The following is a 27535-nucleotide window of genomic DNA, read 5'->3' as shown; positions in this document are numbered from 1 at the left end:
CACAATTTGCTTGTCTATTGAACAGTTTTATTCACAACAAACAATTAAAGAGTTGCTGCAACATGGGGCAATACTGTGAACAAATGTATAGCAAATATGCCCTCATGTATTATGCTGGCTTAAAAATATAGCTTTATTTTTTCACCCGCCTCAGCTCATGTAAAGCATAATGAATGCCAACAACAGAAAAAACACATGGTGTACTAGGACACATAAAACTAAAAGTTTATTAGAATTATTAAAATTAAAGAAAATAGTAAAAAGCAAAGTCACCCAATGGAGGACCAGGCATGAATGCTTAGTACATCAATTGTTTGAAAAATGTTCACAACAAACTAAATCACAGATGTACTTACATATTTATATGAATAAAAGCTTCTCTAAGATGTGGTCCGCAGGGGCCAGGACTACGTCTTAGAGATGCTTTTCTTCATATAAATGTGTAAGTATCTTACTTAAGTCTATGCCTTTTTTGTGATGACCTTTTCCCCTATAATATTGATATTATAGGCACAGACAAGCATTTGCTAGGCATATTTATTGGACATCTGTAATTTAGTTTGCTGTGTACATTTTTCAAACAATTGATGTACTAAGAATTTATGTGTGGTCCTCCATTGGGTGACACTGCTTGTTAATATTTTTTTTTAATTTTACTTATTCTAGTAATAATTTAGTTTAATGAGGCCTAGTAGACCATGTGTTTTTCTGTTGTTAGTATTCATTATATACAGAGGTGTGAAAAAGTGATTTTTTATTCATTTGCATGTTTGTCACACTTAAACGTTCCAGATCACAAAACAAATTTACTTGTGTTATCTTTGCTTAATATTTAAGCACAAAATGCAGTTTTTAAATGAAGGTCTTTATTATTAAGAGAAAAAGAAATCTCAACCTATAGGGCCCCATGTGAAAAAGTGGTTGCCCCCTAAACCTAATAACTGGTTGGGCCACCCTTAACAGCAACAACTGCAATCAAGCATTTGTGATAAGTGGCATTGAGCTTTTTACAACGCTCTTGAGGACTTTTGTCTGACTCATATTTGCAAAATTGTTGTAATTCAGCCACATTGGAAGGTTTCTGAGCATGAACTGCCTTTTTAAGGTCATGCCACAGCATCTCAATCTGATTAAGGTCAGTACTTTGACTAGGTCACTCCAAAGTCTTAATTTTGTTTTTCTTAAGCCATTGACTTGTGGACTTGTTGTTATGTTTTGGACATTGTCCTGCTGCATAACCTAAGTGCACTTCAGCTTGACGTAACGAACAGATGGCCAGACATTCTCCTTCAGGATTTTTAGGTAGACAGCATTATTCATGGTTCCATTTACCACAACAAGTCTTCCAGGTCTTGAAGCAGGAAAACAAACACAGACCATCACACTACCACCACTATATTTTACTGTTGGTATAATGTTCCTTTTCTGAAATGCTGTGTTACTTCTACACCAGATGTAATGGGGCATACACCTTCCAAAAAGTTAAGCTTTTGTCACATTTGTCTGCAGAGTACTGTCCCAAAAGTCTTGGCGATCATCAAGATTTTTTCTGGTAAAACTGAGATGAGCCTTTGTTCTTTTTGCTCAGCAATGGATTTTGCCTCGGAACTCTGCCATGCATGCCATTTTTGGCCATTCTCTTTCTTATGGTGGAGTCATGAACACTGACCTTAACTGAGGAAAATGAGACCTGCAGTTCTTTGGATATTGTTGTGGGGTCTTTTGTGACCTCTTGGATGAGTGAAAGAAATGCTTTAACACCTTCACGACATTTGTAGTACATATACATCAATGTCAGGAAGGACTTCCCAACCAATGCAGTGTATGTACATCATGGCGTTCGCCCGTGCACAGCCCCTGTGCGTTATGGCTTTCGCCGCTGAGTGTCAGCTGAATCTGACAGCAGACACCTGGGACTCAGTGCCAGTGACGCTCCGGGCACATTAACCCGCTAAATTCTGCGGTCGTAAAATTTAGCGGGCAGGCAGAGGGAAAGCAGCCCCTCTGCCTTTGGATCGGAGACCCTGCGATGTCATTGCGGGGCTTCATCATTTCCATGGTGCCAGAGCTAGCAAAAATGCTAGATCATGTGTGTCAGTGCAGAACTGATAGTTTATAAGGCATAGAAATGCTCCTGTATCACTTTGCTTTATAAGCGATCCGGTTGAAAAAAGTGAAAGTCCCACAGTGGGACAAAGTAAAAAAGTTTAAAAAAGTGAAAAAACATTTATAAAAATATTTTAAAAAAAATCACAAAACAATAAAAAAATATATATATATTATACCCATAAATAAATATTTTTATGATAAAAATAAAAATAAACAAAAAAAGTAAACATATTTGGTATCTCCACATCCGAGTTGACTTGACCTATAATACTGTCTCACTAGTTAACCTCTTTAGTGAATGCCATAAAAAATAAATAAAAGACGAGGCATAAAACAATGCTTAATCGTCATACCGTCGAACAAAAAATACATTAAAAGCGTGCAAAAAAAAACAAAATAAAAATGGTACCTCAAAAAACATCATCTTGTCCAGCAAAAAGCAAGCTGCCACACAGCTGCATCAACGGAAAAACAAAAAAAGTTACAGCTCTCAAAATAAAGTGATGCAAAAACAATTATTTTTTCTATAAACTTGTTTTTATTGTGTAAATGCGCCAAACATAAAAAAGTTATATAAATGTGGTATCGCTGTAATCCTACTGACCCGAAGAATAAAGCTGCCTTATCAATTTTACCAGAAGCAGAGTGACATAAAAACAACCCATAAAAGCATAAATGCCCAAAATAAATCTAGTATCGCTGTAATCTAAGTCATCTAATCCCTTTTACCGAACGAGGAACGGCGTAAAAAATAAATAAAACCAATTCTTCACCTTCTGTTGATTTGTTCATTCTGTCTCCAAGAGATCGCAGTAAGGCAGTAAGGCTCGGTGCACATTTATCCTGCACTCTGCGTTGAGCACTTATACCGGAATCTCCATCTAAATCTCTGAAATATGTGATTCAGACGGACTCTCAGGCTGAAGATTCCCTGTCAAAAGGCACATGGAGGAACTATGGACGCCGCCTAACCTGTGATCCCATGGTGTCCATCTTTTTAGGTGTGCATAAAAGTGCAGTTTTATGCACCTCTGAAACTATGACACCTCTGAACAGAGACGAGACGTAGTCCAGAGTAACGGCTGCCTCATTATAGTGAATGGATCTCAAGGGTTTCAGCTGAATCACGGTTTTCAGAGATTTAGATGGAAACTCGGATATAAGTGCTCAGCATAGAGCGCCGGATAAATGTGATCCAAAATGTTATGTAAAATGTTCCTAACAGAAGCTTCAAATCAATTAAAAAAAAGCAAGTACCCACTCAGGTCCATCATCTCTCAATGGAAATATGGGGGCTTTCATATTACTGGAAGCACAAAGGCTCTGGGAAAGCGCTATTGCTCCTCGCCTTCAAAAGAAATTCAGCAAATTTTGCACTCCCAAGTCAAAATGCCCCCGTACCTTCTGAGTTCCAGTGTGTGCCTAAACCGCAGTTAGCGTCAACATGTTTGACATTTCTGTAGCACTGAGAGCCCTCTTAATTTACAGGTGCGTGTCTCCAGAAGCATGAGCTGGGCACAACATACTGGTCACTGCAACATACTAGTCATTGCAATGGCAGTTTGAAATTTTCACTCAGCAACATCCACTGCTGCTTGTTTCTGGAAAACACCCATGGAGTCAAAATCTTCACTACACCTGTAGATAAATTGTCAAAGGGGTATAATTTCCAGAATGGGGTCGCTTGAGGGGGATTCTGCTATTCTAGCACTTATTAGCTCTGGATATGGAGTCTGCATACTATTCTAGAAAAATCTGCGTTCTAGGAGGCAAATAGTGCTTCGTCCCTCCCAAGTCTCGCCGAATGGCTAAGCAGTACTGCACAGCCACATATTGGGTATTTCTACATTCAGCAGAATTTGTGGGACACATTTTGGTGCCATTCTAACCCTTTTCCTATTGTAAAAATGTAAAATCTTGGGCTAAAAAACATTTTTCTTCACTGCCCAATGGTATAAAATTCAGTGACCCACCTGTGGTGTCAATATGATCACTGCACCCTTATTTGAATTCATTGAGAGGTGTAGTTTGTAAAATGGGGTCTCTTATGTGGGGTCTGCTGTTCTGGCACCTCTGGGGCTCTTCAAATGTGACATGGCACCCTCAAACCAGTCCAGCAAAATTTGAACTCCAATATGGTGCTTCAACCCTTCTGAGCTTTACACTGTGCATCAAAAGTACTTTTTACCACATATGGGGTATCAGTGTACACAGGAAAAATTGCACAACAAATGTTACGGTCCATTTTCTTTTGCTATACTTGTGAAAATGAAAAAAAATTGGGGCTAAAACAACATTTATGTGTGAAAAAATATATTTTTTTAATTTTTACAGATCCACGTTGTAAAATTTTGTGAAGCACCTATGGGTTCAATATGCTCCCCACGCATCTAAATAAATTCCTTGATGTGTCTAGTTTCCAAAATGGGGTCACTTGTGGGGGTTTTCCACTGTTTGGGCGCATCAAGGGCACTCCAAAGGCTATATGACACCCGCAGACCATTCCATCAAAATCTGTGTTCCAAAATGTCATTCCTTCCTTTCTGAGCACTGCCATGCACCAAAACAATAGTTTTCCCTTATATATGGGGTATCTGCGTGCTCAGGAGAAATTGCACAACAAATTTTGGGGTCTGTTTTCTCCTGTTAGTCCTTTGAAAATAAAAAAATTATGGCTAAAATACATTTTTGTGAAAAAAATGGGATTTTTTTTATTTTCACAGCTCCACGTTATAAACTTCTGTGAAGCACATCTTGATAAGTACCCTGCAGGGTCTAATTTCCAAAATGGTGTCACTTGTGGAGGGTTTTTGCACTGATTAGGCATATTAGGGGCTCTCCAAATGCGACATTTCGTCTACTAATTATTTCAGCAAATTTTACATTCAAAAAGTCAAATGGGGCTCTACCATTCCAAGCCCTGCCTTGCGCCCAGTGGTTTTACCCCACATATGGGGTATCTGCTTACTCAGGATAAATTGCAAAATAAATTATATGGTGAAATTTCTCCTCTTACCCTTATGAAATGTTACGGATCTGGGTGGTGGAACCTCTGTGCCGCGGTGCAAGAGGGGACCCAGAGGGGCGTAACTAAGTATCAACTCAGACCGACCTTGGTCGTACGGCGGCTAACGACTCCGTGACCAGGGAGGGACCGAGCAGAGGGACCAGGTGCTACTCTGGGGATGACCTTGTAAGAGAGCAGATGGCTCCCATGGGTCAGAAGACTGGGACAGACCGGTATAGCGGATGGGCACAGCAAGCAGGCAGAAGTCTCTGGCTTAGTAGATGGGTGGTCACGGCATGTGACAGCAGGAGCCTCCAGGTAGGCTATCAGGTGGTCACGGCACGTGATGGCAGAGCAGGCTGAAGTCTCTATGCTAGCAGACGGGTGGTCACGGCAAGTGACAGCAGGAGCCTCCAGGTAGGCTATCAGGTGGTCACGGCAAGTGACGGCCAAGCAGGCTGAAGTCTCTAGGTTAGCAGGCAGGTGGTCACGGCAAGTGACAGCGGAGCATCCAAGTTGGCTAGCAGGTAACAGGCAGGAAAAGGTGAGTGCTCCCAGGAGAGCAGGCTAGCAGGCACGGCAGGTAGCAGGCAGGTAACTGGCAGGTGATTCTTTGTAAGCAGATGGACTTGCCCATAGACAGACTGGCGGGTTGAACGGAAGACAGACTGGCGGGCTGGAGAGTAGTCAGACTGGCGGACTGGAACAGTAGTCAGGCTGGCAACTGGACCTGAGGGCTGAAGCAGAGGTAAGCATACTGTGCATCAACTATTGCTCGGGCACCTCCATTTTGGAGGACGTGCCTTAAATATGGGAGGTCCTCCGGCTATTGGCCGGAGACTCCTTAGGACATCGCGCGCGGCTCCTTTAAGAGAGAGGGAGCACGCGCGCGCGTGCTCTAAGCACAGTGCCCGGGAAGCTGTGCGCACCGGCAGCAGCAGGAAGAGGAGCGCAGGACGCCGCACGGGGAGCGGGGAGGTGAGAGGGACGGCGTCTCTGCCTAGCAGGGGGCAGAGACGCCGATGCTACAGTACCCCCCCTTTATGCCCCCTCTTTTAGGCCAGAAAGAAAATTTTCAAGGAAAAGCGGGGCATGGATGTTCTCCCTGGGTTCCCAAGTTCTCTCCTCAGGGCAAAACCCCTTCCAATCCACCAGAAAAAAAGGCCTTTCCTCTTACCCTTTTGGTGGGTAGAATATTCTCTACCTCAAAAACGTCCTCAGCGGAAACCGGAGCAGGGGAAGAACCTGGATTGTTGGAAAAAGCATTAAAGACAACTGGTTTGAGGAGAGATACGTGGAAGGAGTTGGGAATCCATAAGGTGACCAGGAGTTTTAACTTGTAGGACACTGGATTGATCTGTTTATGGACTTCAAATGGACCGATGAACCGAGGACACAACTTGTAGGAGGGTATTTTGAGCCGAACATGTTTGGAGGAGAGCCAAACCTTGTCTCCCGGACTGAATTGAGGCGGATCCAGACGTCTTTTGTCAGCAAATCTCTTCATCCGCTCGGAGGACTGAAGAAGTGCGGACCTAGTATTCTCCCAAATGGAGGAAAATTCGCTGACCAGAGACTCCGCGGCAGGGTTGTCCACAGAAGCGGAGACGGGAAACGGAATCCGAGGATGTTGACCATAGACTATAAAGAATGGGGACTTGGAAGTCGATTCGCTCTCATGGTTGTTGTAGGAGAATTTGGCCCATGGTAGGAGGTCCACCCAATCAGTATGGTGAGCATTAACAAAGTCCTGGAGGTAGCTGGTAAGGATCTGGTTGATCCGCTCCACTTGACCATTGGACTGTGGATGGTAAGCGGAGGAGAAATCCAGGGTGACATCCAGCTGCTTAAACGTATCTCTCCAGAAACGTGAGGTGAACTGAACCCCTCGATCCGACACGATGTGGAGGGGTAGACCATGGAGACGGAAGATATGAAGGAAGAAGTCCTTAGTTAGCTCTGAAGCAGAAGGGAGACCAGGCAGAGGGATGAAGTGGGCCATTTTAGAAAAGCGGTCGGCGACCACCCAAATGACTGTACAACCGGCAGAGACAGGGAGATCTGTAATAAAGTCCATAGCAATGTGTTGCCACGGGGCATCAGGTAGGGGAAGAGGCAGGAGATGACCGGCTGGTAGATGTCTGGGAACTTTGTTGCGGGCACAAGACGAACAGGCTGAGACGAAGTCTACCACATCCTTGCGCAGGGTAGGCCACCATTAATGTCGGGTAATGAGCAGGAAAGTCTTTTTCTGGCCAGCATGGCCGGCTAGTTTAGATGAATGACCCCAGTGAAGAACCTTCTTCCGATCTGGTACTGCTACAAACGTCTTACCGGGTGGAAGACGAGTCAGATCCAAGGGGGCCACATTCATAACCTTGGAGGGATCGATGATGTGCATAGGCTCCTCCTCTAGGTCAGAGGACAGGAAGGATCGGGACAAGTCGTCAGCTTTGACATTTTTGTCCGCCGGGCGGAAAAGTAGGACGAAGTCGAAGCGAGAAAAGAACATAGACCACCGGGCCTGACGTGGATTGAGTCTTTGGGCATTTTGGAGATATGCCTGATTTTTGTGATCTGTATAGATGATCACCGGGTATAGAGCCCTTTCAAGCAGGTAACGCCACTGCTCCAGAGCCAACTTGATGGCTAACAATTCTCGGTCTCCAATGGAGTAGTTGCGTTCAGACGAGGAGAAGAGTTTGGAGAAGAAGCCGTAGGTTCCCATTCTCCCGGATGAAGATTTTTGGGTGAGCACCGCTCCGGCTCCGGAGGAGGAACCATCAACCTCAAGGAAGAACTGTTTGTTGCAGTCCAGACGGTGCAGTACTGGGGCAGAGGAGAATGCTTGCTTTAAGGAAAGGAAGGCCTCCTCAGCTTCGGGCGACCATACCTTGGGATTTGCTCCCTTACAGGTGAGCGCAGATATGGAAGCAGTCCGGGAAGAGAAGTGCAGAATGAAGAGACGATAGTAGTTGGCGAAGCCCAGGAATTGCTGAATCGCCTTCAACCCCTCCAGATGGGGCAACTTTAGGACAGCAGAGAGCTTCTCAGGATCCATTCATAAGCCTGTCTGGGAGATGACATAGCCCAGAAATGGAAGAGAGGTCTGCTCGAAGAGGCACTTCTCGTATTTTGCATAGAGGTGGTTCTGCCTGAGCCTAAGCAGGACCTGACGAACATCCCTCCGGTGTGTGGGAAGATCCGGAGAGAAGACCAAGATATCATCCAGGTATACCACCACGCAGGAGTAGAGAAGATCACGGAAGATGTCATTGACCAATTCTTGGAAGACGGCGGGAGCATTGCAGGGACCGAAGGGTATCACACGGTATTCATAGTGACCGTCCCGGGTATTGAATGCCGTCTTCCACTCGTCTCCTTGACGGATACGGACCAGGTAATACGCTCCACGAAGATCCAACTTGGAAAAGATCCTGGTGCCCTTAAGGTGATCAAACAACTCGGAGATGAGCGGCAGGGGGTATTTGTTTTTTACGTGATCTGATTGAGTCCTCTGTAATCAATACAGGGGCATAGCGAGCCATCCTTCTTCTTGACAAAGAAGAATCCGGCTCCAGCCGGGGAGGTAGATTTCTGGATGAATCCACTAGCCAGATTCTCCTCAATGTATTCGGACATGGACCGGGTTTCGGCCGCCGACAACGGATAAATACGCCCATGGGGGGGAGTGGCGCCAGGTACCAGGTCGATCGGGAAATCATATGGCCTATGGGGTGGCAATGTCTCTGCTTCCTTTTTACCGAAGACATCCGCATAGGACCATTAAGGAGCCGGAAGACCGGGTAAATTAGCTGGGGAAGGTGGTGGACGAGCCGGGCGAACCGGAACTGGCAGGTCCTGTGGCAGTCCTGACCCCACCGGAGTACTTCTCCGGATTGCCAGTTCAGCACAAGTTCATGTGTCTGGAGCCAGGGTAGACCTAGCATTAGGGAGTGGGAGAGTCCGGGTAGCACATGGAAGGAGATTTTCTGAGAGTGCAGCATTCCCACCTGCAGGGTTATGGGTTCAGTGATGAGCAGGATGGTCATCGAAAGGAGTCTTCCATCCACGGAGGTGACAGACAATGGTTCAGCCAGAGGTTTGGTGGGAATCCGGTATCTCTCTACCAGGGACTGGGAAATGAGGTTTCCAGCAGCTCCAGAATCCAGGTGAGCAATTTCAAAGTGACGGTTTTCACCCCAGGAGATAGAGATGGACAATGTAAGAGTTGGAGAGGGCTTACTGTTGCCTAGGACGACCTCTCCGAGCGGTCCTAGACACTGGCGTTTCCCGGCTTCTCCGGGCAGGAACGGATGAAGTGCTCTTACAGCCACAATAGAAACAGCTTACCTCGGCTCGGCGTGACTCTTGGCGAGATTTGACCATCTTGGTCTGGTCGATCTGCATAGGTTCGGGCGAGTATGCCCGGGGAGTGACTGGTTGAGAGGCAGGTCTCTGGAAAGTAGGAGCAAGGCGGGAAAACTCTCTGTCCCGAGTAGTCTCTTTGGTACGGTCTTGGAACCGGATGTCGATCCGGGTAGCTAGTGACACCAGGTCATCCAGGGTGGTAGGAATGTCCCGACTGGCTAACTCGTCCTTAATCCAACCGGAAAGACCCTCCCAGAAGACAGACACCAGAGCCTCGTTCTCCCAGGCAAGCTCAGAAGTGAGGGTACGGAACCGTATGGCATATTGGCCCACGGTGAGATTCTATTGGCGGAGACATAGCAGAGAGGAGGCAGAAGAGGTTCTCCGCCCTGGTTCATCAAAGACTTTCCGGAAAGCAGTGAGGAAAGACGACAGGTCGGACGCCAGGGGATCCCCTCTCTCCCACAGGGGAATTAGCCATGCCAGTACCTCCCCAGTGAGATGGGACATGATGAAGGCAACCTTGGCCCGGTTGGAGATGAACTGGTATGCCAAGTGATCAAAGTGCAGGGTGCACTGGTTTATGAAACTCCGGGCTAAAGCGGGGTCGCCAGCAAAACGTGGAGGTGCCAGGAGCCGAGGTCCATAGCCGGGTGCCATAATGGGACTGGATTGCGGTGCCGCAGGAACAGGCACCACAAGACCGGAGATAGACACAGATGAGTCAGACAATGCGCCTAGGCGAGAGTTAACAGACCGTAGAAAGGACAGGACCAATTCCTGTTGAGCTCTCTGATGTAAGACTTCCTGGTGCAGGTCAAAGATTGCGGAGGTCTGGGGGCCACCGGGTTCCATGTCCCGAGCAAACTGTTACGGATGCGGGTGGTGGAACCTCTGTGCCGCGGTGCAAGGAGGGACCCAGAGGGGTGTAACCAAGTATCAACTCAGACCGACCCTGGACATACGGCGGCTAACGACTCCGTGACCAGGGAGGGACCGAGCAGAGGGACCAGGTGCTACTCTGGGGACGACCTTGTAAGAGAGCAGGTGGCTCCCACGGGTCAGAAGACTGGGACTGACCGGTATAGCGGATGGGCATAACAAGCAGGCAGAAGTCTCTGGGTTAGTAGACGGGTGGTCACGGCACGTGACGGCAGAGCAGGCTGAAGTCTCTAGGTTAGCAGATGGGTCGTCACGGCAAGTGACAGCAGGAGCCTCCAGGTAGGCTATCAGGTGGTCACGGCAAGTGACGGCCAAGCAGGCTGAAGTCTCTTGGTTAGCAGGCAGGTGGTCATGGCAAGTGACAGCAGAGCCTCCGGGTAGGCTAGCAGGTAACAGGCAGGTAACAGGCAAGTGCTCCCAGGTGAGCGGGCTAGCAGGCATGGCAGGTAGCAGACAGGTAACAGGCAGGTGCTTCCTGGTAAGCAGACAGACTTGCCCATAGACAGACTGGCGGGTTGAACGGAAGACAAGCTGTCGGGCTGGAGAGTAGTCAGACAGGCGGACTGGAACAGTAGTCAGGCTGGCAACTGGACCTGAGGGCTGAAGCAGAGGTAAGTATACTGTGCATCAACTATTGCTCGGGCACCTCCATTTTGGAGGAGGTGCCTTAAATATGGGAGGTCCTCCGGCTATTGGCCGGGGACTCCTTAGGACGTCGCGCGCGGCTCCTTTAAGAGAGAGGTAGCACACTGCCCGGGAAGCTGCGCGCGCCGGCAGCAGCAGAAAGAGAAGCGCTGGAGGACGCCGCACGGGGAGCGGGGAGGTGAGAGGGACGGCATCTCTGCCTAGCAGGGGGCAGAGACGCCGATGCTACATGAAAATGCCAAATTTGGGCAGAAAAACATTTTTGTGGGAAAAATGTGAAAATGTTATTTTTACGTATCAATGTTATAGACTTCTGTGAAGCACCTGGGAGTCCAAGGTGCTCACCACACATCTAAATAAGTTCACTGAGTCTAGGTTCCAAAATGGTGTCACTTGTGGGGAGGTTTCCCCTGTTTAGGCAAATCAGGGGTTCTCCAAATGCGACATGGCGTCTGCTAATTATTCAAGCAAATTTTACATTCAAAAAGTTAAATGGCGCTCCTTCACTTCCGAGCCATTCCATGCGACCAAACAGTAATTTTCCCCCACATATGGGATATCGGCATACTCAACAAATTTTGGAATCCATTTTTTTCCATTACCCTTGCAAAAATAAAAAAATTTGGGTCTAAAGTAAAATTTTTGTCAAAAAAAGTTAAATGTTCATTGTTTTCTTCTACATTCCAAAAATTCCTGTGAAGCATCTGAAGGGTTAGTAAACTTCTTGAATGTGGTTTTGAGCACCTTGAGGGGTGCAGTTTTTGTAATGGTGTCACTTTGGGGTATTTTCTTTCATAAGGGCCCCTCAAAGTCACTTCAAATGTGATGTGGTCCCTAAAAAATGGTTTTGTAAATTTTGCTGGAAAAATTAGAAATCTTTGGTCATGGTCAACTTTTAATCCTTATAAGTTCCAAACAAGAAACAATTTTGGTTCCAAAATTGTTTTGATGTAAAGTAGACATGTGGGAAATGTTATTTATTAAGTATTTTGTGTGACATATCTTTCTGATTTAAGGGCATAAACATTAAAAGTTTGAAAATTGCAAAATGTTCAAAATTTTCACTAAGTGTAATTTTTTTTCACAAATAAACACCAGTCATATCAAATAAATTTTACCACTATCATGTAGTACAATATGTCACACAAAAAGATTCTCAGAATCAGTGGGATCCGTTGAAGCGTTCTAGAGTTATTATTCATAAAATGACAGTGGTCAGAATTATAAAATTTCTCCCAGTCATGAAGGGGAAAACAGGCTCGGGGGTGAAGGGGTTAAAGCCACTGCAAAAATTTTGAAAGAATTGACATGTGACAAAATTAAACTAACACTGCAGTCCTCAAATTCAGTTAGCAAAAATAAAAAAAAATGTGTGTGCTAACTTTTTCACAAATATCATAGCTTGTACTGCTACCGTAAAATGCAACTTCTTTTCAGCAGAAAAAAAAGTAGCAAAGAGGCACTGCATAAATGCCATGTGTAAATATAGCCTTAGTAAGATTTCTTATCCTGTCTCAGAAAGACCCCCATTTTTTAATTGAAGCAGTATGATTGCCATATATATGACTTCTCTAGCATCCACAGATCTGCTGCTGTTGTTGAGAAATGGTATTTCTGGCCACTGGATGGGAAATTTACCAATAAAAGGCCCTGTCAAATATGGATTGGCCAGTTTTACAAAAGCTAACATAAGATACTATTGATAATAGGATTACTTCTATGACATCCATATTTATGATACAAGGGCACTTATGATTCAAAATTTTCCTTTCAATGTGGACCTTTTTTTTATAAATAGTTCATTTAAGCACCAAAGCTTCTGCCTAATGTTGAAAATAGTGAAATCCTCAGGAGTAATTTCACATACCATGGATTTTACATTTACCCATTTGGATATTCTCTGGAGCATGTGGAGATGATATTTCATACATTCTCATCCATAATGCTGATACAGTCATACACGGATTTTAATGTTTTTGCAAACAGACTGGAAATCTGCTACATATATACCCTGTGTGCACATACCCTTAGCACTTACATAACATCAACCGTACTTGTACAGTGCATTTAAAAGTAATCTGTCAGCAGGTTTTTGCTATGTAATCTAAGGATAAGATTCTGAATTCAATCATGTGTCACTTATCAAGCTTTGTCCAGTTACAGTGAAGGTTTTATTACTAGGACATTATCATTATGAAGACTTGCTGGCACGTGCTTGCTAGTCCGACTCCTCCCCCTCTTGTGATAATCATCTTACTATCAATAGACTATGTACAAAACTAGACTAGTGTGGGGGTGAGGTCAGCTTTCTCAGCTCTGCAGTTTGATACATCTAAGAACTCTGATTGTATCACAACTGCTGCATCCAGTAAACTAAGTGATACATCATTGGATTCAGGGACTCTTTGCCTACATTATGCTGCTCTCATATCAGGTAGAAAAAAAGTGCTGAAAGATTCCCTTTAAGGATGGTATTAAACAAAGAGTGGCCCTTTGCAAAATTGAAAGTAGGCCCCCGTCATACGTCCTGATATTTCCAGTACTGGAAAAAACAGTACCAGTGTTCTCAGTGTTCATGTGTCCATGTGTACAATCCATATGGCATTCGTGTACCATCCATGTGCACCATCCATGTGACACGTACTGGAATAAAATGCAGAATACAAAGGACAGATGTTTAGGTGTTAGATGTGCAAAGATACATAGATATATACAGTGGGTACTGAATGTATTCAGACCCATTTAAATTTTTCACTCTTTGTTTCATTGCAGCCATTTGGTAAATTCTAAAAAGTACATTTTTTGCTCATTAAACTACACTCAGCACTCCATCTTGACTGAAAAAAAACAGAAATGTAGAAATTTTTGCAAATTTAATAAAAAAGAAAAACTGAAATATCACATGGTCATAAGTATTCAGACCCTTTGCTCAGACACTCATATTTAAGTCACATGCTGTCCATTTCCTTGTGATCCTCCTTGAGATGGTTCTACTCCTTCATTGGAGTCCAGCTGTGTTTAATTAAACTGATAGGACTTGATTTGGGAAGGCACACACCTGTCTATATAAGACCTCACAGCTCACAGTGCATGTCAGCCCAAATGAGAATGATGAGCTCAAAAGGAACTGCCCAATTTGCTCAGAGACAGAATTGTGGCAAGGCACAGATTTGGCCAAGGTTACAAAATCTCTGTGAGATGTACAATTAGTGCCGTGCATGTGTAGATTACTGTACATGTATTTAGCTAATAAATAAATAAATAAACATGGGGTCCCCCCTATTTTTCATAGCCAGCCAAGTTAAAGCAGACGACTGCAGGCTCATATTATCAGGCTGGGAAAGCCCCTGGTTATTGTGCCCTTCCCAACCTAAAAATGCCATCCCACAGCCACCCCAGAATTGGCGCATTAGATGCACCAATTCTAGTGCTTTGCCCAGCTCTTCCCGAATGCCCTGGTGATGTGGCAATCGGGGTAATGGTAGATAAGATTGAAGACAACTTTGGTATGTCAAAAGTCACAGTTGCCATCAACCACTGGGGTAAGTAATAGAGAGGTGTCTATCAGACACCCCCATTACTAACCCTGTAAAAAAAAAACACAAGCACAGAAAATAACACTTTATCTGAATAAAGACTTCCGCACACTCGTTCACAAATTTATAAAAAATACCATGCAGGTCCGACGTAATCCAACAAATCCGAAGTAATCCAGAAATGGATAGCTGAAAAATATAAAAAGACAGAAAGAAACATAATAGACACTCTCTCGTTAGCCAATTTATTACCCAAAATGTTCCCACGAAGCTCCACCATAGTTCACAAATCTTGCTCCGGTGAATGTGAATAGCAATAAAATTACCGATATTCACAGGCATTGGGAAATGATGACAAATATCATCGTTCTTGCCTGGTCTCCTTGAGCGCAGCGAGACTCAACAGCTCTTAATGAGAGTCAAAGTCAGTAGCCAGCACTTGTGAATAGTAGTCTATCTATCTCTATCTTTGCACATCTAACACCTAAACATCTGTCATTTCTATTCTGCATTCTATTCTGGTACATGTCACACAGACGGCACAGAGATGTTACACTTTATATCATTCGGTGTGCACATATTGATGTCCGTGCTGCCAGAAAATACGGACATGACCACGTGTGGGTCACACGGACACATGGTTCACGTGAGCACACGGACATGTGCACAGACCTATAGATTATAAAGTGTGTGTCTCCAGTACTTGTGAAAACATGAGAAGGGGGCTTAACCAGTGAACCATCACTGCCTTTAGGTTCCATTTATGCTTCTGATTGCAGATCATTAAATGCGCACCGATTGACTATATCGAAATTGATTGTTAATCATTTCCTGGCCTGTTTACACTGGCCGAAGAACAATGATGGGGACCGAGCAATCACGAATATGATCATTGGGTCCCATATACAGTATCATATTATGGGTAGTAAACCACCTGTTTCCAAAGGGTGATTTGCTGCCGATAGCAATGATTTTTATGCCCGCAAAAACAATCATGTCACCTGACAAACAAGCATCTTTGCTCTTTTGGAGGGCAACTGCAAGCATATTTATAGCATATTTACATTGGCGAATAATTACTAAAAATGAACATTCCTATGGATGCTCATTTGTGCTTCCAGAATTTTTATATGTGATGATGTGTCCCCTCCCTGGTAAGCAGTTGAAAAGTATATATCACAGGGTGACAGAGGTTAAAAATAGAGTTCACCATGTACAAACTGAGTAAGTAGAAATGTCTATAAAGAGTGAAAAGCCTCTACAGGAAAATTGAGACAAATGGAGAGATATTCCTTTTCCACAGACTTCAAAACAGCCACAGATACAAATTCTATTGAACACACAACATCTATACTATCTACACATACATCATCTATGCAATTTATATGTAATTTACTCTGTGCTTAGGGCGTGGTTGAACTAGTAGGCATAAGACCAGTTGTCCTGTAGTGATAATATCCTGCTGATAAAACACTGATTGCATTAAAACAGTAAAACACAGCCCAGTAAGTGACACATCACTGTAATCAGGCTCTTTTACACTGCATCATGCTTCCACTATAAAATGGTCTTTGAAGGTCAGGTTGAAGATCACTCAAGAAGTCGCAGAAGTAAATCCAGTTCACCACCTTCTGTTCCACACTTCTGGAGCACGGATAGCACCTGGGCAGGGTGCAACATTCATTAAAGAAAGCAGAAAAATCCAGCTCACAGATAAAGTCCAAAAAAGAGCATTTTATTTTCCAAGGTACATGAAGCAAAGCATCTTTTGACGCGTTTCGAGTGACAAGCGCTCTTTGTCAAGATATTGACAAAGAGCGCTTGCTGCTCGAAGCATGTCAAAAGATGCCTGTACTCTCTTTTTTGTGAACACACAATTGTAATCTTTGCTTCATGTACCTTGGAAAATAAAATGCACTTTTTTGGACTTTTTTGGACTTTATCTGTGAGCTGGATTATTCTGCTATCTTTATCACTCAAGAAGACCATACCATAATAACACAAATTTTCATTTCTGTTTGGATGCATATGATGGGCTGGCTGTCTAGTAAAGCTAAGGATTTTATAAGCTTATGTGCACAAATTTAGCAGGCAAAGGGCAGATGCAGACGGTCTGAGTGCAATCTGACAAAACATTGAATCACACCCAGACCAATGTTAGTCTATGGGTCTGTCTGAGGATAAAATCACTTCAAGTCCGATTTTGATATGATATTCGAATCGCACTTGGCCTTGCAAGTCAATGAGTGCATGGAAAACATTGGACTGCACTTGGATGACATCCGATTTCCGTGGACTCCATCTTATCCTCACAGTGTACTCCAATTCTCTCATCTGACAGAATTGCATCGCACTATGCTGTCATTTTGATTAAACTCTGATCACGGTTTGATCACAGTGTCAATTGCATAATTGCCCCAATTCTCTCGGATGAGAGAATCTACAGCCGTCTGCATGAGCCCTCATCTTTAACGACTTGTTAAATTGGGATGGAATATTATTTTTTTTTGCATAAACTCAGTTTGTATTAAAGGGGTATAGTACTTTTGCAAAGGTGTATTGCATTACATTATTTGATGAGCACAATACCATTTTAAGTTGTACAATAAGCCACACATAATACTGAAGAGCAATTTTCTTTTAAAATGATAAGATGTTAAGCCTTCTAGAGACAAGACTCCCTTGAGGAAGAAAATGCAGCTCTAGCATGCTATATAAGGCAAGTAAAAAGCATTTCCAGTATCTGTTAAACTTTACACCATTTCCATTATTTCTTAATTGATCAAGAGAAGTATGAAAATTAATAATAGAGTTGCTAACTATTTTCCTTGAGGGATCGATTTGCCAAGGTCTTGATCTAAGTTTGCCAATTTCTTCATGACATCTGAAATCCAATTTGCTTATATACTGAATATTTAAATGATATAGATATTAATAGATCAAAGGGTTTGCAATTTGTCTGTCTCGACAAATTGTACTTCAATTTTTAGATAAATAATCTACAACGTGTGTAGGACAGTTATGTCTTTCCTGTGTTGGCAGTATACATATCATAGGGTATGTGGGTACTTTTTGCTGAACCAAATCTCCTTAGTTGGAATGCTGAAAAGCTATGACAGGTCCTTTCAACATTTGTCATGAGGCTAAATTATATACTGTACACTCTATAAGGTGAACTGACTTATTTCTAAATAATCTAATATGTTATGGAAAGCCAGCAAAGCATACATGATTCTAGTAGCTAAAATAGTACAGTACATGGAAAATAAGGTGCCATTTTATTAAAGGCTCAGCATTAGATTCTTGTTAGTTCCTGCTCTACTTAGCCTAAAGTATAAAACACAAAGAAATCTATTTTTCTTCATGGAATATCATATTTAGGTAATAGACAGCTGACTGTTATGTACTGACAGAAAGAAATGAGTAAAATACAAGGATAAAAACATATACTTTTAAAAATAAAAATCACGATGAAATAATCCCTTCTTTTAGTGGGGTAAAAATAATTTTAGATTAGAAAATAAAAAAGAAAAGAATATAACATCTTTAACCCTTTTAATATCCTTAGATTTATTCATTCGTCCAGGTTAGGAAGTACTTCCCGGCCTTAGACATATGGATACGTCATGGTGATTGTGTGCGCACACTTGCTGTGTGAGCGCGATCACCGCTGGATGTTCAGCTAACATCATAGCTGTCACCCAGCTCTCACTGCCAAGAGCGGTGCCTGCAGTTTAACCCTCTAAATGCTGTGATATTGATTGCAGCATTTAAAAGGCATAGAGTGGGAGAGGGCCACCTCTCTTTTCCGATTGGCGCCACCGTGACTTCATCGCGAGGGGCAAATTGTTGACATGGTGACCTAACATTGTTATGATGACAACCGGGTCACCAGGGATAGCAAGCTTGCTAGATCATGCACAGTGCAATGTTTAACATGCTTATGTCAGTGTAGCACTGACATTTACACACTATTGCAATGCATGTGCAATGGTTGATAACAGTGATTAGACTGGAAAAAGTGAAAGTCCCATAGAGAGACTAAGTAAAAAGGAAAAAAAAAGGAAAAATACCTAAAAAAATTACAAAATAAAAAAAATATATATATATATATATGTATGTGTGTGTGTATATACAGTGAAGGCAATAATTATTTGATCCCTTGCTGTTTTTGTAAGTTTGCCCACTAACAAAGATGTGAGCAGTCTATAATTTTAAGGGTAGGTTCATTTTAACATTGAAAGAATAGCCAAAAAAAATCAAGAAAATCACATTGTATAACTTAGATAAATTTATTTGCATTTTGCAGTAAGAAATAAGTATTTGATCCCCTTCAAACCATTATAAGTTCTGCCTCCGACAGACCAGTTAGACGCTTCTAATCAACTCGTTACCTGCATTAAAGACAGCTGTCTTACATAGTCAACGGTATAAAAGACTCCATTCCACAAACTCAAACAATCAGTCATACTCTAACCTCTACAACATTGGCAAGACCAAAGAGCTTTCTAAGGATGTCAGGGACAAGATCAAAGACCTGCACAAAGCTGGAATGGGCTACAAAACAATAAGTAAGACGCTGGATGAAAAGGAGACAACTGTTGGTGCAATAGTAAGAAAATGGAAGAAATAAAAATGGCTGTCAATCAAAATAAATCTGGGACACCATGCAAAATTTCACCTCGTGGGGTATCCTTGATCATGAGGAAGGTGAGAGATCAGCCTAAAACTGCACACGAGGAATTTTTTAATAATCTCAAGGCAGCTGGGATCACAGTCACCAAGAAAACCACTGGTAACACATTACGAATTAAAGATTTAAAATCTTGCAGTGCTCGCAAGGTCCCTTTGCTCAAGAAGGCACATGTGCAGGCCCATCTGAAGTTTGTCAATGAACACCTGGATGATTCTGTGAGTTATTCGGAGAGGGTGCTGTGGTCAGATGTGACAAAAATTGAGCTCTTTGGCATTAACTCAACTCGTCGTGTTTGGAGGAAGAGAAATGCTGCCTATGACCCAAAGAACAACATTCCCACTGTCAAGCACAGATGTGGAAACATTATGCTTTGGTGGTGCTTCTCTGCTAAGGGCACAGGACTACTTCACAGCATCAATGGGCGAATGGATGGAGCCATGTATGATAAAATCCTGAGTGACAACTTCCTTCCCTCCGTTAGGACATTAAAAATGGGTCATGGCTGGGTCTTCTAGCAAGACAATGACCGAAAACATACAGCCAAGGCAACAAATGAGTGGCTCAAAAAGAAGTACATTAAGGTCATGGAGTGGCCTAGCTAGTCTTCAGACCTTAATACCATAGAAAACTTATGGAGGGAGTTGAAGCTCCGAGATGCCAAGCGACAGCCTCAAAATCTGAATAATTTAGAGATGATCTGCAAAGAGGAGTGGACCAAAATTCCTCCTGACATATGCGCAACCCTCATCATCAATAGTGTTGAGCCACCCCCGTAGTGTTCGAGTTCGGTTCGGTTCATCGAACACCCATATGTTCGCCAAACTGTTCGTCGAACACCTTCGAAAACAGATAAAACCAATGGCAGGCAAACAAAAACACATAAAAACACATAGAAAACACCTTCAAAGGTGTCCAAAAGCTGACAAACTGCTGAGAAGACACAACTAACACATGGAAAAGTGACAAGTACATATAGTCATGCGAAAAGAAAAGAGGTTGAGGAGTAAAAGGAGGGGGAGACAGAGATATAGGCATGTCATGCCCTTCTAAAACCAAAAAAGTGCGAAGCCGACACGGCCAGTCCGTTCCTGCCCGTGCGACCTCCGTGTCACCGGGTTTGTGCCAGAGCTGCGGTGGACCCTGACGGCCAGCCCCCCTCTCCCAATACTGGTGCCTGTCCGCTGGTTGGTCGAGCGAGCCCCCCTGCGGTGGAGGCAGGTCTAAGCTTTTTAATTTAAATTGTCTCTCTAATTTGAATGAATACACTTTAAATCCGTTTACAAGGATCTATTGGAGGGCAAGTCTCATGCCAGCAGCCGCGCAGTTCCAGCTCCAGTAGCGTCCACTAAAGCTGCTACAGTTAAAAAGCTTTTATAAGGATCGAGCTCGGCGGTCCACCGCAAGGCGTCCTACCGCCAGTCCCAGCCCCTATGCCTTGGGGTGCCTCCCCGATGCTCTTCACTAAGTGTCCCGGGGGCCCGAACCATTTCCTTTGAAAAAATTAAGTGTCCAAACTACACTTATTTCCTGGGCTAGATGCAGTTAAAAATTTGTAATTAGATACTCTCGTTGGATGCTGAGAAAGCACTCCATAGAGTCTCCTGGAACGCCATATATTATTCCCTTAAAAAGCTTGGGGTAGGGGTCTAGGGGACCCTTTTATAGGCAACATCTCGGCCCTGTATCGCAATACGTCACCTAGGCTGAAGATAAATGGAACATTTTCATCACCTTTCATAATCACCAATGGGACAAGGCAGGTATGTCCTCTGTCCGCTCTCTTATACATCCTAGTGATGGAGAACCTGCTCTCATCAATTCGCCATAGCCCCAATATTAGGTGGATTGAGGTGGGAGGCACCGAGTACAAGTGCTCTGCATTTGCTGATGATGTCCTAGTATATATCACTCAATCACATATATCCATCCCTGCTGTTATGGCTGAAATAGATCACTTTGTTACATGGTCAAATTTTAAAATCAATGCAGCGAAGTCTGAGGCCCTCGATGTCTCCCTCCCCAAATCCATACAGGATTCCATCCAATCCAACTTTCCCTTTGCCTGGCCCTCACAGGGAATCAAATATTTAGGAATTCCTTTTCATAGAGACCTCTCCCATCTATGTTATCTTAATTTTGGGCCTTTTATTGAACAACTCCATACAGACCACGGTTGGCAAGTTAGAACTGTAAGATTCACTACGTGAACCACTGGTGTTTTGTGGAAAAGCACATGTACACTGTGTTTCAAATTATTATGCAAAAAGTGTTTAGGAGTGATAAGGTAAGAAAGTTTTTGTTTGTCAGTTAAACTCATTGATGGTGTTGTGTGTCAGGGCTCTTTATATCACTGTAAGCAATTGCAGACACCTGTGCTAATTAGTTTGGCAGGTGTGTCCAATGAAAGGCAAGACTACTTAAGAAAGCTGTCCCACATTATTAAGCAGCCTACATTTTCTGCCAAAATGGGAAAGAAAAGGATGTGTCGACTGCTGAGAAGCAACAAATTGTGGAGTGTTTAGGTCAAGGCTTGACTACAATCAACATTGCCAAGACACTTCATCCTGATCATCGCACAATCAAGAAGTATGTAGCTGATTCACAGTACACACGTGTGCGTGCTGATAAGGGAAAAATGAGTTGAGGACTCTTTCCTACAGGCAATTACGTCAGGTTAAAAGAGCAGTGGAAAAAAAGCCTTGTCATAGCAGCAGACAAGTTTTTGAAGCTGCTTGTGCCTCCAAAGTCCCCCAAACAACTAGATGTAGAGTCCTTCAGAGGTTTGCAGCTGTGCGTAAGCCATCCTGTCGAACTCCTCTATCCTCTGCACACAAGCAGAAACAGCTCCAGAGGGCCAAACAATACTTCAAGACTGACTTCAAAACTGTGTTGTTCACCGATGAGTGCCGTGCAACGCTCGATGGTCCAGATGGATGGAGTGGAGGATGGCTGGTTGATGGACACCCCACGCAAACACGGCTACGGCGCCAACAAGGAGGAGGTGGAGTAATGTTTTGGGCTGCAATAATGGGGAGAGAGATTGTCGGCCCCTTTAGGATCCCTGAAGGGGTAAAGATGAACTCCATAATGTATGCGGAGTTTCTCAAACAGCACTTCCTGCCATGGTTCAAGAAGAAGAACCGTGTATTCCGCAGCAAGATCATTTTCATGCATGATAATGCACTGTCTCATGCTGCATATAACACATCTGCATCTCTGGCTGATATGGGCATAAAAGGGGACAAACTTATGGTGTGACCCTGATGCTCCCCTGACCTCAACCCCATTGAGAACCTCTGGAGCATCATCAAAAGAAGTGTCTACGATGGCGGGAGGCAGTTCACATCTTAGCAACAGCTCTGGGAGGATATTCTGTCCTCATGCAAAACAATTGAAGCAGAAACCATCCAAAACCTGACAAATTCAATGGACGAGAGAGTACAGAAGCTCCTTTCGAACATGGGGTCCTATGTGCAAATGTAACTTCACCTAGAATAAAGTTTTGAGTTGAAAACTGTTTGATTTCAGTTTCTAATAACCTGCTAATGCTTATAATTTCAAAAATGACCATTTTTTTGGTCTTTATTAAAATGAAAAGGTTGATCGAAGAGTGTGGGGGATCTAAGAGTGTGGCAACCCAGTAATCAGGATTACTTTGAATTCTGACAATTTGAGGGTCATGTTGCAGGTAGTGCAGCAAGAAGGCACTCATGTGTCTTGCGCATCTAGGAGCCCCAAAATTATTTTCTGGGCTAGATGCAGCTAAAAATTATTATTAATTTTAAAGCTGGTGGAGCTTAGTATAGATGCCCTAATAGAATCAGTACTGCAAACTGCTACAAAGCCCAAATTATTTTCCAGCCAAGATACAGATAAACATGATTAGTAATTTTAAATCTGGTGGAGCTTGGTATAGATGGCCTAATAGAATCAGTACTTCACACTGCTACAAGGCCCAAATTATTTTCCAGCCAAGATACAGATAAACATGATTAGTAATTTTAAATCTGGAGGAGCTTAGTATAGATGGCCTAATAGAATCAGTACTGCACACTGCTACAAGGGCAAATAATTTTCCAGCCAGGAAACAGATAAACATGATTAGTAATTTTAAAGCTTAAAACGGTTGGTGAGGTAATTTTAACAAACCACCAATCTTTTACTCTCCCCAGGATGACACAGGGGTAGAAAAGTCATTTCGGATCCATGATTTGTTCATCTTTATGAATGTGAGTCTGTCTACATTATCAGTGGAGAGCTTCGTGTGCTTATCTGTCAGCACACCACCAGCAGCGCTGAACACACGTTCAGACAGAACGCTGGCTGCGGGGCATGACAAGATCTCCAAGGCGTAAGTGGCGAGCTCCGGCCATTTATCCAGATTGGAAGCCCAGAAAGAGCAAGGGTCCAGTGACACAGTCACGGCTTCAATGTTTACTTGGAGATACTCCTGTACCATCGTCTCTAGACGTTGACTATGTGTCAGACTTCTTGTCTCCTGTGGCCTTGCAAAGGATGGGCTAAAAATGTGGTGAAATGATTCCGCAAAATTAATGTTACCAGCAGATACTGTGTTTCTGTTACGTTTTGAGAGCTGAACACTCGACGGTCCCACGGTTGGCAAGTTGGAACTGTGAGATTCACTACGTGCACCACTAGTGTTTTGGGGAAAAGCACATGTAAGATTCTGCAACAGTCTCTGCTGATACTCCTGCATGCGTGCATCTCTTTCTATGGCAGGAATAATTTCTGCAAATTTACTTTTGTACCGGGGATCTAACAGTGTGGCAAACCAGTAGTCAGGATTATTTCAAGAAGGCACTCATGTGTGTTGCGCATCCAGGAACACCAAGTCCCTGTTGTGTTTGTGGCGAGGTAACAATCATGCTTCCTTCCTCTGCCCTCTCCCCCCAACCTCGCACAACAGAAATGTGATCAAGGTTTCCCTCATCTGATGAGTCTTCCATCAGTTCGTCCTCCACTTCTTCCTGGGCTCCTGCACCTTCCTCACTAGTTTGGCTGCTATCACGTGCCCTGGTAAAACCATCCTCCCCACCCTCACATGCCTGCCACCTTGGTGCTGCCGACCATCTGGACCTTGCAGTTGTTAGCCCTTGCGCATACAAATCCTCCTCCTCTACTTCCTCCACCTCCTCTTGTGCCTCCACCTGACTCCGAATTCTGTTTAACATGTGCTCCATCATGTAATTCACCGGAATAGTCATGCTGATAATGACATCGTCAGCACTAAACATCTTCGTCGCCATTTCAAAACTGTGCAGAAGGGTGCATAGGTCCCTGATCTGAGACCACTCCTCCAGCGTGATTTGCTCCACCTCTGGATCTCGTTGGCCCAGGCTATACATCACAACATATTGCACAATGGCTTGTCGGTGCTGCCACAGTCGCTGCAACATGTGCAGAGTTGAATTCCACCAGGTAGGCACATCGCATTTTAGCCGGTGAAGTGGCAGGCCCAACGACTTCTGTAGAGATGTAAGTCGCTGAGCTGTGGAATGCGAACGGCAGAAGTGAGCACACAGCGACCATGCCCTCTGCAGAAGGCCATCTAGTCCGGGATAGTGGGCTAAAAATTGCTGGACAACCAGGTTCAACACGTGAGCCATACAAGGCAGGTGTGTGACATTGCCCCGGCGAAGGGCCGCACCCAGATTTGCAGCATTGTCGCATACGGCCTTCCCTGGTTTTAGGTCTAGTGGAGACAACCATTCATGAAACTAGTTCTCCAGAGCTGACCACAACTCCTCAGCTGTGCAACTCACATTTCCCAGACATTTCAAAGTAAAAACTGCCTGATGACGTTGAGCCCTGCTGCCAGCATAGTAAGGAGGTGTGCAGGATCCCTTCTGCGCAGTTAGAAAGCTTGTGGCATGACCAGACAGGCTTTGAGTGCAGGTGGAGGACCGATAGGAGGTTGAGTAGGCAGAAGCAGTGGAGGAACTTTGAGATAAAGAGGATTGACGCACAACTCGTGGGGATGGCAAGACTTGGACAGTAGCCCCTTGTGCAGCTGTCACCATAGTTACCCAGTGCCCAGTCAGCGACATGTAACGCCCCTGTCCATGCCAACTCGTCCAAGTGTCTGTGGTGAAATACACCCTGTCACACACAGAGTTTCTCAAAGAAGCGGTGATGTTGTGTGCGACATGCTGGTGGAGCGCAGGCACACCTTTCTTTGAGAAGTAGTGCCGACTGGGCATCTGGTACTGGGGCACTGCGACGGACATAAGGTCATGAAAATCCTCTGTGTCCACCAGGCAGAAAGAAAGCATTTCTGTAGCCAAGAGCTTGCAGATGGTGAAATTCAACCTCTTTGCTTTCTCATGGCTAGGAGGAAATAGTCTTTTACTTGTCCACATCTGAGGGACCGAGGGCTAGCTGTTGTGCTTAGACAGGGTTGAGAAGGGTGTCCCCGGCAAGCTGCCAGTCTGTGAGGAAGATGCAGGTGGACATGTTAGGTTGCCTTGATCCAAAGGTGGTGTTATCGATGTCGGACAGCGCCGAACACCAGCTGGTGTTTCCACCTCCAAAGAAAATGATGACCTGCCAATCACGCTGGCTTTTGCGGGTAAAGAGGTGGCAGGTCTGCGTCCCAAAACAGGTGTGACTGCTGTCCCCCCAGTCACAGAGGATGAAGAGTCCACGGATGCACAAGATGTGGCAGACGGTGGTTGGCCCAGCCGGCTAGGCCACATTGTAGCACAGTGAGCTTCCAACTGCAACTTATGCTTCATATCCATGTGCCGGTTCATGCATGAAGTACTCAAACTTTGTATTTTTTGGCTTCTACTTAGCTTTTGCTGACAAATGTTACAGATAACACGAGTTGGGTCATCTTTATCGATCTGAAAAAATGCCCAGGCTATGCAAGGCTTAGCACCCATGCGACATGAAGAGCCACCACGACTTGTGGTCAGAGGCAAAGTTGTGTTTGAGGATGCAGTTGTTGACGTGCTTTCAGTACTACGTCTCTGTCCTGGAAGGCGCAACTTGACCTCGTCGTCACTAGCATCCTCCTCCACCTCCTCTGCTGACCTCATCTCTTGGCTGACTGTGGGTTGACAGTAGAGATGAGCGTTGTTCTACTCGAACTGTTCGCCAATCTCAAATTCGAGCTGTTTTGGGCGGTGTTCGAGCCGTTCGGCGAACACGAACAATTTGAGAAAAATTCGGCTGTTCGAGGTTATGTTCGATAACTGTTCGTGCACCAAAATCATAACTGGATTTTTTCTCAGTAATGATGAAAATTAATGTTAATACGCAGTTTGAGTGTACAGCGGGGTGGGGGGAGGGGCAGGGGATGGATCTCTGCAGGAACAATGAAGATCTCCATTTTTTTTTTCTCTTTCCCGCATTTACAGTGGGGAGGTGCAATCTGTCAGCCTATCAGCAGTGCACACACGGAGCGAAGTGCTTTTTTTCACACAAGCAAGGGCATGTGTCATTGGCAGTGTATGTCACATGTCCTTGCCCTATAAGACCAAGCCATTTTCCCCGTCGCCACCATTTTCTCACTGCTGCAGCTGCGTGTTAGACGGCACCGCTGTTGCTGTGTGCTCTATACCTTGTTAATTTCAAGCCAATTTTCGCACAAATCTACAGATAGCTTGGAAGTAGGGAATAGTTGTGATTGCAGTCCTTTTAAGGACTAGGTTACAGCATTTCCTACGACTTTTATCAGGCAAGTCTGTGCTCTTAAATAGATAGATTGTGGGAGTAAAGACTAATTGTAATTGGAGTCCTGTTCAGGACTAGGTTACATCAGTTCCTATCAGTTTATGCCAGGCAGGTCTGTGCCAGTGCTGTGCAAGTTTTTTTCACAGCATTTGGCTGAATATAGCAAAGCTAATCCTTTTTGGCCTATTGCAGAGTGTGTTAATCAGTGGAGTAGCCTATCTGTGTTGCAAGATATACCACCTGTGTATAGAATACCAATTTTTTTACTGCACCTAGTGAAGTAAAATCTTTTGGGCATAGCATCATTCTATTAGTCCATCTATACTGACCTCCATCAGGTTGCAAATTGAATATAATTTTTTTCTGCATCTACCTCTGAAAAAATATTGGGCTTCTAGCTGTGTGTGGGACTTGTTCTATTAATCCATCTATACAGACCTCCATCAGGTTGCAAACTGAATATATTTTTTTCTGCATCTAGCTCTGAAAAAATATTGGGCTTCTAGCTGTGTGTGGGACTTGTTCTATTAG

At 44.1% G+C, this 27535-nt stretch overlaps 1 protein-coding gene across 2 annotated transcripts in view; it reads left to right on the top strand.

Annotated features, from left to right (window-relative positions):
• The window catches only part of NRG3 (neuregulin 3), a 1270498-nt gene that overhangs the window by 1094895 nt on the left and 148068 nt on the right, over positions 1-27535 (top strand). The gene's annotated exons all lie outside the window — the stretch shown is intronic.

The sequence above is a fragment of the Phyllobates terribilis genome, unplaced genomic scaffold (assembly GCF_046119375.1).
Source record: "Phyllobates terribilis strain yellow unplaced genomic scaffold, ASM4611937v1 Scaffold_5__5_contigs__length_657084704, whole genome shotgun sequence".
Lineage (NCBI taxonomy): Eukaryota > Metazoa > Chordata > Amphibia > Anura > Dendrobatidae > Phyllobates > Phyllobates terribilis.
This window is presented reverse-complemented; position numbering and strand designations above follow the sequence as displayed.